Source organism: Lygodium microphyllum, chromosome 27 (genome assembly GCF_053477565.2).
Source record: "Lygodium microphyllum isolate KBCC chromosome 27, Lygodium_microphyllum_v1.1.10, whole genome shotgun sequence".
In the NCBI taxonomy this organism is placed as follows: Eukaryota; Viridiplantae; Streptophyta; class Polypodiopsida; order Schizaeales; family Lygodiaceae; genus Lygodium; species Lygodium microphyllum.
In genome coordinates, this window is record NC_141161.1 from 120,014,286 (window position 1) to 120,025,423 (window position 11,138).

The 11,138-nt window shown below is 40.2% G+C and overlaps 1 pseudogene; it reads right to left on the bottom strand.

Annotated features, from left to right (window-relative positions):
* Window positions 1-220: 220 nt before the first annotated feature.
* Window positions 221-10,225, bottom strand: LOC148012759 (grpE protein homolog 2, mitochondrial pseudogene; annotated as a pseudogene).
* Between the last annotated feature and the right edge of the window lie 913 nt (window positions 10,226-11,138).

The following is an 11,138-nucleotide window of genomic DNA, read 5'->3' on the forward strand; positions in this document are numbered from 1 at the left end:
ATACCATACATCATCATGTGTCCCCTTTCCTATAACAACATTGATCATATGCTACATAATAAATAAACTCTAATGTTTATCTTCATTCTATCATAAAGATGATACATATTTCCTTGCTGCAACTTGACACTATAGATATCATCCTTCTTAGAATAACAATAGCCTATAATATGACCTTTTTTACCACAATAATGACAAATAGTACCAAAGTTGATAGAATCTATATTCTACCATCCACCTCTTCCTCTAGAGCTCCTCCTACCTGTAAAGTTGCCACAGCCTCTTGAAACCTACATTTCAGGAAACTATAAATTTAGCCTACTTTGTTGGTTATCACCTGCACGTCCCATACCATGGCCTCTTGAACAGGATCTACCACATCCTCTTTCTAAACTTGAGTAAAATGCTTGGAGTTATTCACCACTTCTTTTAGATTATTCATTCTACATCTTGATCTCTTCAGTGATTATGAGAGAGACCAACTCATCAAAAGCTCAAAATATTTTCTATACATACATAGAAGTGACAAATTATTTCTAGGCCTTCTTATTATAAAGGTCACCCAAGGTAGCTGATACAACCAAATCATCATTATTAGGCATTGCATCAATAGTTGCTAAGGCCTTTGAAATGCTTCTCACTTTCAAAATATACTAATTTATAGAGATCTTCCCTTTCTTCAAAGTATTCAACTCTTGCTTGAGTTTGTGAAAAAGAAAGCTCATTGACTCTAAAAGTTGTAGGTTAGCTATATCTCATGTGTGCTAATAAATGAGCCAATATGGCGTAACTAGAGTTAACTACTAGGTTAGGTGTTTACACTATAGTTTATGTACTTTGGCTTTGATGTTTATCTTTTTTAGTAGAATGAATACTGAAATAGAAGTATGAGAGTACTCTAGTTTTTGAGCTCATTCTATGTCTATGTCTCTTTCTCCCTCTCTACATCTTCAACATGGTATCAAATCCATGAAGCCATGAGACCTTGAGAGCTTGTGAGCTTGGCATTGGTATTGTGGGTGGTAAAGTCTAAATATAGGAATTGGAGTCTAAAGACAAGAGCTGCATTTGGCCTATAAAGGTTCATTGGAAACCATAGCCATACTTGCATTGATCTGTGTTAGAGATTTGAAGGCCGACACTAGATTTAGAGCATGTGGAGGCTTAGAGAGAGGATCAATGGTGGCAAGCATTACAGCTTGCTAATAACTCATTTAGAACCAACAAAGTAGGCAGCAAATTAGCATGGACTTGATAATTTACACTTGTTTTTTAAATAGGAAAAAATGGGGCAACATTGAGCAAGCTATGCCTCATTGTTATTTTGACCTTTGATTGTCAAGAATTAGAAACATGAATTTAGAGGAGCCATAAGAAGGTTGAGTTTAGTGTGAGAAAGAAAAAATAAAAGCACATGTTTCTTTTTGTGGTATGGATCAACTTGCTAACACTACAAAGTGCTTGTCTTGGACATATTCAACCACCATAGATGCTTGGAAACATATATGACTTCAATACTGAGCACTTACACATGAGAATAAGGAAGAAAATACTCAAATGTGAGAGGTAATAACAAGCTAAAATCAGTCCTAAATTTGGACTAGTTGTACTTGGAACTATGGAGCATGTTGAAGCTTGATTAGTACTTGCAAATGCTTGGACTTGTGCCACATGAGTAGGGATGTTTTGTGGACTATAATGAGCATTGAATGCTGAAGTTTGTACTAAATACACTATTGTTTAGATAGTGGGCTATAGCCTATGGGAAACTTATCTTGGCATTGCAATTGGTCATATGAATCATTTTTTATGCTTGTATGTATATGCATTGAGTCCCAGGATTATGGTATCAAAGATGTTACGGGGATGTTTTGAGCTGAGAATACTTTAGTTACTCATGGTTATTCACACATTGTTGTTTGTTAAGCTTTTGGAAGACATCTACATGAACTATGTTGAGATATCGAGCTCCACTCGTGATATGCCAGGGTGACCGTTGTGCATTTATGTCACCGACTTGTCAGTTGCAGATGCGGTTGGTACACCGTCCATGAATAATAGCTACATGATAGCTATCCTTATCTACTCTAGTTCGTGGCTCAGTTAGTATGCCACCTTAGTTAGTTGAGTTTGGTTTGAGACCCATATATAGGGTTCTTCTATTTCCTTCTCCTAGAGTTCTTTTGGCTTACACAAACTAAGAAGAGGAAAACTATTTTCAGCCTCCACCGGTGTGTGTATTCCCCCATTGTGCAAGCAAGAAAGCTACAAGTGAGATTCCTTCCTTCTCTCCCACAATCTTGACATGGTATCAGAGCCTTGTTCGTGGTAAGGAGCTCAAGAAAGCAAGCCAAGCTCGCAGTGTTCTGGTAAGAGGAGCAATGTTGCTTTCATTTTCTGTTTTGGGAGCAGATCTCTGCAAAGTAGCATAGCCAAAAATTGCAAGAGTGCATTGTCTCAGGTTGAGACGCCCTTCGCGGTGAAGCAAGAGGGCAGTATATGCTACGGGTAAGGGCTTTAGCCCTTGGCGACCCTGTTTTTTTGATTTGAGGCCATTTCACGGCCTGTTTTGGAGGCAGAAGTTTTCTGCACACACTCAGGAAAAGGCCCAGTTTTATACTGTGCAACCACTATTCTACAGGTTGGTGAAAAGTTACTGTAGAAATTGCATCGTATGCATGTGCGCAGAGACATTGGGAGTTATAGAATCATCCTTGTTGCCTGTTGATGCAAAATCGTCACTAGGAAGTGACTGTGTGGTCAAATACCACTTTCGTCAGTTTTGCAGATTTGCCCTTGTGAGGGTGAAACTGTGTTTTTTGCAGTGACAGAATTTTTTGCAGTGTTATGTAATGGCGTCTGATTCTCTTTCACAGATTGTAACTGAAAAGCTTGACAAGAACAACTTCCAAGCATGGAAGTTTAGAATGACGAATTTCCTTATGGGAAAAGGATATTGGGAATTTGTTGCAGGAAATGAAGAAGAACTAGTTCTTCATGATGTTCCCAATCAACAGCAAATGCAGGCATTCAAAACATGGCATGAGAGAGCCAGGAAAGTTATGTATTGGCTGTCTATCAGCATTTCAGACTCTATGATTGTGCATATTCAGGATGTAAGTACGCCAAAGGAGGCATGGGATACTCTGTCAAAAATGTATAGCACAAATACACAAGCCAGGAAAATGCAGCTCAAGCAAGAGTTACACAATGTGCAAAGAGAAAGTATGAGCATCAATGACTACCACATGAAGGTGAAGAAGATTGCAGATGCACTTGCTTCCATTGGGTCACCAGTGGAAGATGATGATTTAGTTTCTGTGACCTTGAATGGTCTAGGAAAGGATTATGCACAGTTCCGAACATCCATTTCCGTCCGTGAAAGATTTCCTAATTTTGAGGAGTTGATTGCTCTTCTAATTTCTGAGGAGCAGAGAAATGGTGGTGCATCTTCTTCAGGAGGAACTTTAGAAGAAGCTGTCTTCTACTCAAATGCTGGAAGAGGTAGAGGCAGAGGTAGAGGAGGCCGATTTGGAGACCGTGGTAGAAATCAAAATATGCAGCAAACTCAAGAAAACCAGTCCTATGGAGGAGGACGTGGTAGCTCTAGAGGTAGGGGGAGCCAAAGAGGTCATGGTGGATGGCAAAGAGGCCAAAATGCAAACAGTAATGTTGAATGCTACTACTGTGGTAAAATGGGTCATATGGCTAAAGAATGCTATAAAAAGCAGAATGACATAATGAATGGAAAACTGCAATAAGGGAATTATGCATCTTCTAGTAGACAAGGTGATGACAGAGCATTTGTTTATGGTGCAACACATGAACAATTCTGTGACAAGTGCAGAAGAAAGCAACGATGTATGGTATGTTGACTCAGGTGCATCAAACCACATGACAGGTCATGCAGAATGGATGGAGGATGCAAGGAAAATGGAAAAACCAGGATTTGTGGAGACTGGTGATGATACTGCACATCCTATTGTGCAGATTGAAAAATTTCCTTTGTCTATGCAGGATGGAAAAAATAAATACATGTTCGATGTATTTCATGTCCCGAATATCACCAAGAATCTGGTTTCTGTTGGTCAAATGGTTGAATAGGGCTTGCAGGTCAGATTTAATCCTCATGGATGCTTTGTTGAGGATATGAAAAATAAAGGTCGCTTGATAGCAAAAGGAAAGAAGAAGGGCAGAATGTTTACGTTGGATGCAGACATGTCTGAATTAAGTGCAACAATGTTTGCACATGGGACCAGTGTGGTTGCAGATATTGATATCTGGCATAAACGCATTGGTCATGTTAATGTACATCGACTTAAATCAATGCAGGCCCAAAATATTGTTGCAGGATTGCCTAAATTCAAGGTTGCAGAAATGCATAAGGTATGTGAAGCCTGTCAATTTGGAAAACAGGCAAGGAAAACATTTCCTAGACATGTTCAAGAGAGTGAGAAGCCATTGGAATTAATCCACTCTGATGTGTGGACTACTAAAGCTGCATCTCTTCGAGGCTGTCATTATTTTGTCACTTTTATTGATGACTATAGCAAAAAAGTTTGGGTGTATTTTATGAAAAAGAAAAGTGAAGTTTTTGGGCATTTCAAAACTCTTAAAGCTTTGGTTGAAAAAGAAACAGGCCTGCAAATAAAATGCCTAAGATCAAATGGAGGGGGAGAGTACCTCTCAAATGAGTTTGCAAGGTTCCTGCAGGAGCATGGCATAAAGCAGCAATATTCATGTAGTCATACCCCACAACAAAATGGAATTGCAGAAAGGAAAAACAGGCATATTGGAGAGGTATCTCGTGCCATGCTCAATGAAAAAGACCTGCCAGATTTTTATTGGGCTGAGGCAGTTGCTACAGCAGTCTACATAATGAACAGGACTCCCACTGCAGCAATACATGGGATGACTCCAAAGGAGAGGTATACTGGTAGGAAACCAGATATTTCTCATTTGAAGATTTTTTGTTGCATTTCCTATGTTCATGTGCCAGACGAGTTGAGATCCAAGTTGGATCCAAAAGCTGAGAAGTGCATCTTTATTGGTTACTCTCAGTAGAAAGGGTATAGATGCTATAACCCTTCTACTCGTAAGTTTACAATGAGCAGAGATGTTGTTTTTGATGAGATGAGTAGCTGGTATAAACCATTAAATGTGATTGATGATGTAGATGCACAAAATGGTAATGCTGCACAGAATTCACAGCAGCAGTCACAAAATATTAGTGGACTTGGAGTGTCCTCTAGCAGTGGTTTATATTCTTCACCATGGACAGGCATATTGAGATCAGCCCATGTTTGATGTGAATGCAAGTCACTCTTATGTGGATGGTGAATCCAGTGGCTCTGAACAGAGCATTGATGATGAGTTGGGTATTCCTTCTATTGTTATACCTGGAGTAAGGAAGACCAGGGATGTTTTGAGAGCACCTGGGAGTGAACCTACTTTGCGCAGGTCTACCAGAGCTAGGTATCCTGTGGATAGGCTGAAATATGATGGATTTACAGCCATTCACTATGCATATATGGTCAAAGTGATACAGGAACCAGAACCCACTTCTTTTGAGCAAGCCATGGGAAAAGAAAAATGAGAGAAAGCCATGGATGAAGAAATGGATGCCTTGGAAGCAAATGCTACATGGGAGTTGGTACCTTTGCCTAAAGGTAAGAATGCAATTGGCTGTAAGTGGGTTTATAAGGTGAAGCACAATGCAGATGGTTCTGTGAATAGATACAAGGCAAGATTAGTAGTCAAGGGGTATGCACAAACATATGGCATTGACTATGAAGAAACATTCAGTCCGGTTGCAAGGATGGCAACCGTAAGAGCAATCATTGCTATGGCTACATCAAAGGGATGGTCTTTACATCAGATGGATGTAAAGAATGCCTTCTTGCATGATGATTTGCAAGAAGAGGTCTATATGGAGCAGCCACCAGGTTATGTGCATGCTGTTCATCTTGAGTTTGTTTGTAGGTTGAAGAAAGCCTTGTATGGCTTGAAGCAAGCACCTAGAGCATGGTCTGACAAGATAGGACATTATCTTGTCACTATTGGCTTTTAGATTTCCAAGGTAGATTTCTCACTTTATGTGAGAAAAACAGAGAAAAGTATTATGCTACTTGTCATTTATGTTGATGATTTGATTATGATAGGTGACAGTGATGAAGATATCCTTCATGTGAAAATGCTATTGAAGCAGAAGTTTGAGATGAAGGATTTGGGAGAGCTGCGTTATTTCTTGGGCATTGAGGTGATTAGATCACCAAGTGGGATACAGCTCTTGCAGAGGCAGTATGGATTGGACATGTTGTCCAAATATAGGATGACAGGCTGTAAGCCTATTTCAGTTCCTTTGGAGTAGAATGTGAAGTTGAGCGTAGATGCAGGTGAGCTTCTGGAATACCCTACTATGTACAGACGCATAGTAGGAAGCTTGATTTATATGACTATTACCAGGCCAGATTTGAGCTCTGCTGTTGGATTGGTAAGTCAGTTTATGGAGGCTCCAAGGAAACCGCATTTGGATGCGGCTAGACGCATACTCAGGTATGTGAAGTCCACATTACAGTATGGACTATTTTATGAGACTGGGGTTCAGATACAGTTGCATGGATACACTGATGCTGATTGGGCTGGTAGCATTTCTGATAGACGATCTACCAGTGGATATGTGTTCTCTTTTGGGAGTGCTGCAGTCACTTGGAGCAGTAAGAAACAGCCTACAGTTGCCTTGTCCAGCACAGAGACTGAGTACAAGGGTGCAGGAATGGCTGCATGTGAGGTAGCTTGGTTGCATAAGCTACTTTATGATATGCATCAGTCTACAAATGGGCCAGTTGTCATTTATTGTGACAACATGAGTAGTATACACTTGGCAAATAACCCAGTCTACAATGCTAGAACAAAGCACATTGAGGTGCATTATCACTATGTGCGGGAGAGGGTTTTACTAGGTCTTATTGATCTAGTTTATGTCAGCACAGAGGATCAGGTAGCTGACATATTTACAAAGGCATTGGGTGCAGAGAAGCTACGCAAGTTTAGAGACCTACTTGGTGTGTAGGAATTGGGATTGAGCTCAAGGGGGAGTGTTGAGATATGAGCTCCACTCGTGATATGCCAGGGTGACCGTTGTGCATTTATGTCACAGACTTGTCAGTTGCAGATGTGGTTGGTACACCGTCCAAGAATAATAGCTACATGATAGCTATCCTTATCTACTCTAGTTCATGGCTCAGTTAGTATGCCACCTTAGTTAGTTGAGTTTGGTTTGAGACCCATATACAGGGTTCTTCTATTTCCTTGTACTAGAGTTCTTTTGGCTTACACAAACTAAGAAGAGGAAAACTGTTTTTAGCCTCCACCCGTGTGTGTATTCCCCCATTGTGCAAGCAAGAAAGCTACAAGTGAGACTCCTTCCTTCTCTCCCACAATCTTGACAAACTATATGTAAAACCAAGCTCTACTTGGAATACTACACACAATTGTTATGGCATATGTATAGAGATATTTGACATGCTTTTGAGCTAGAAATCCTTGCGCTACAAGATATAGGCCTTATACTGACGTTAAAAGTGATGAAAATGTTCAGAAAGAAATTAGTCCCCGTCGTCACAAAAAGCATTGTTATTGGTGACTCCATAGAACAGTCGATATTGGCGTCACTATTTGCGTCGGTATCAGCATCGCAAATATAACGACGCTTTGCAATGCATTTTGCGATGCTAATAGCGACACATGTAGCAAATTTGCAATGTTGATAGCGACGGTAAACAGAAAAAAAAATTATGGCAAGGAAACTATAGCACTATGTGCTTTATTTGGGCCATACAAAATAGTTTCAGTAATGTGTACAATGCTCGTGTAAATAAAGGCAAAGTTTACTTAAATCATAACACTGATACATGAAATAAATACATGATCGCATAATGAAAGTGACCGATACAATCATGGAAAGATACTAATACTACATAGAAAATGTCTACACAAATCACGTGACTAAAAAAAAAGAGTATGTGAGCTCTAGGGATCCAAGGGCGAGCTATAGATCATGGTCATCCGAAACCTCGTCCCACTGCAAAGGAGCATCAAACGGACTTTGCAAAAAAGAAACAACTACACATCAGTCCACCATCCAATAATGCATTCTAATTAAATATGGTAACTACGGACAAGAAAGATGAGTGACTTATAGGGCCGTCGCATCCATACAATCGGTCGATCAATGCAGTGAGACCATGCCTCTTTGCATATCAAGTCTCAAGGCCGGGGGGGATCGTGATTTGTAATGGAGTGCTGCAAACAAAGCAAAATACAATTGTTAGAAACACGATTGTTAGTACAAAGGATATTGCAAAAAAATAAGCAAGCAAAACAAAAGAAAAACTGACAAAGTCCTCCAGATATGTCCTGTGGCCACCACTCCCAAGATGATGGACCACTCCGGCCTCTAGTCGTGCCCTCGCCACCTTGCGCTATTGTCTCCAACATCCTGGAGAATCTGTAGCCTCCTCCTTGAGTCAGTGCTAGTCGTTCAGGTCTAGCCACTCGGGCTATGAAGCCCTACTCTTGAGTGCCTTGCGTGCGTCCGCCGATCATCTGCATGACATATATGCACACATGCTCTCCATTATCCAGCCCATAGAAAACCTATCTGCTATGGCTAGTACAGGAAACTCCTCATGCAAGGATGCTAGTATGTAGTCCTTGCTCCCCTCTGGTATGTTCTTCAAATGATCCAAGAGGTTGTGCTGAAAAACTTGTTGGCACAACTCTCTCATGCAAGCCATCACCCTCCTCCCCTCATCATTCATGATGATGGCTCCTGACCTATCATTTACAAGGTAGGCATACCCCTCTAGGATATGCCTAAGATGGGTCCTCTCCCACCTATTGAGAAACACGGATCTAAAGCTATAATAGCTATGGCGGATGGAGGTTATAAATATAAAACATGATTGAGATAAATAATTATAACTCAAGTGAATTAGGTTCCAAGATAGATTTAACTTGGACTCATAAACATAATCTTGAGTGACACAGAATGATAGTACTCTCTTACATTGAAATGAGTGTCAACAAGTACATGCCTTTATAGCTTTTGGATAATACCATTGTACTTACTGTGCATATGGGATTTTGGACATCTCTTCCTAGAGCTTCTAGAGCATACATCTTTGTCATATCTCCTAGCCTCTTTAGGGCATTGATTCATGCTCTATGGGCATTCATCTAGCCTCTATGGCCAAGCATCATTTGCTATTCTCAACGCCCCCCCCCCCCCCCAAATGATGAATCTCTACCCTTGCTGGCTTTTGCCCCCCCTACATGATAACATGGCCTGGGAGACTAGCTCATAGGCAGCCTAGTCAAGTTAAAGCTTGAGACTTTACATCTTTGGTAGGGTTTTTGCATCCACTATGGGAAACAAGAGATCCACTTTGGAAAGATATTTTGTTTTTTGGTGGTAGTGGAAAAAATCTTCTTCATTTTCTTAATGCTTCTTTTGCATCCTTCGATCCTTTGCTCGATCTTCTTGGTCTTCTTTGTCTTTATGCTATTTTTTTTCTGTTGTGCCCTTTATCCCTTTTGTTGATGTGTGGTACATGCTTTTACTTATGGGTATATGACCTTGTCTCGACAAGTTCTCTTTGACAGACGTGGCATAGATTTTTAGATACATACATTTTAAGATTTTGTGAGTAGTGCAATGGCTTGTGCATACAAGATGGATACATATTTCTTTGGATAGCATTGGGTTTTGGAGTACATTAACATTGGATATTCTAGAGCGATGTAGGCATTTGAGGCACTTGGTGTATGATAGTGTGTACCCCAACTGGACAACAACAACAACAACAGTCCCAGGCTTTTTGCATGCATCAACAACTTCATAAAGAGCAAGGTGCAAATTTGGATCAAATTGTTGACCAACAACTGGCTCAAATCTTTGAATCCGAAGTTTCTTGAACACATGCAACAGTTCCTTTTTAGTGGCTATCATGCCTTCTAATAGAGTTTTCAAATGTTTGATTGCTGCTTCAGAGGAAGGGTTCGCTAAAACTTCTGTGTGAACATCTTCTAGTATTGTTGCAATAGCCCTATCTACATTATCTGCCACATCCAATAGTTCTTCTACAAATTCCTGTATGGCATATTTTTTTGTCATTTCGAACTCCCTTCGTAGTCTCTCTTTCACATTTTCTAGCTCAGCCATGTTGGACAAAATCCTTTCTTTCAATTATGCAATCTGCTTAATTTTTTCTTCAAGTAGTAACTCCCACTCTACTATTATCTTCATAAGAGTGTCCTTGTCTACTTCTACTGGTGGCATCACCTCCCTTTTTCCTAAGATCTTAGGTTTCTGTTCCGATGAACCTTCTATTTCAACTTCATGAGAGGAATCAGTGACCGTTGTTTCAACCTTCTCTTCTGCAGTAGATTCAATAGGTGTATCTTGACTATTCTTTCCTGGAGGCGATGATGCTGCTGGAAAAATTGTATGCTTGTGATGATCCAACTCCATAACAATGTTGGATTACAAAGCTTGAATTTCCTCCATGAGCTACACTGTCACACAACTTTTGTAGAGATCAAGTGCAGCATAGTCTGCGATGGAGTTATCCATACATATGAGATAAAGGTCACCAAAATTGAAGGTTGGTAGAAAATAAATACGACTAGGTGCCACATCCTGAGTGTGATTGTTCATGGCTTCAAGTTACAGGTCGAGGCAAGGTCTGAACACTAGGCTGCTAGTAACAAGCAATGAATTACAAGTAAGGGTCAATCCACTACAAGGAGATCTTGATGAAGCAATTGAAGGACTACACAATAAAGTGAAAAGTCTAAAGGGGATGGCTCAAATGATAGAAACATAATCAAAGTACCATAGAGATTTACTCACTCAGCTGGAATCCGCTGTCATGAAAGCATACCCTGGACTCAAGAATACTATGAAATGATTGAACATGCACATTATCCAGTAGGGCTCCAATCATTTAGTACATGTGTCAATCTTACGCCAATAAGTCTAAGGTATGGATATGGCAGAGGGCCTTAAGGTAGGCTCAACTCCTACTATCCATTCATAACAAAACAGGGCTAAAGAAGGACTCTACTCTAATGAA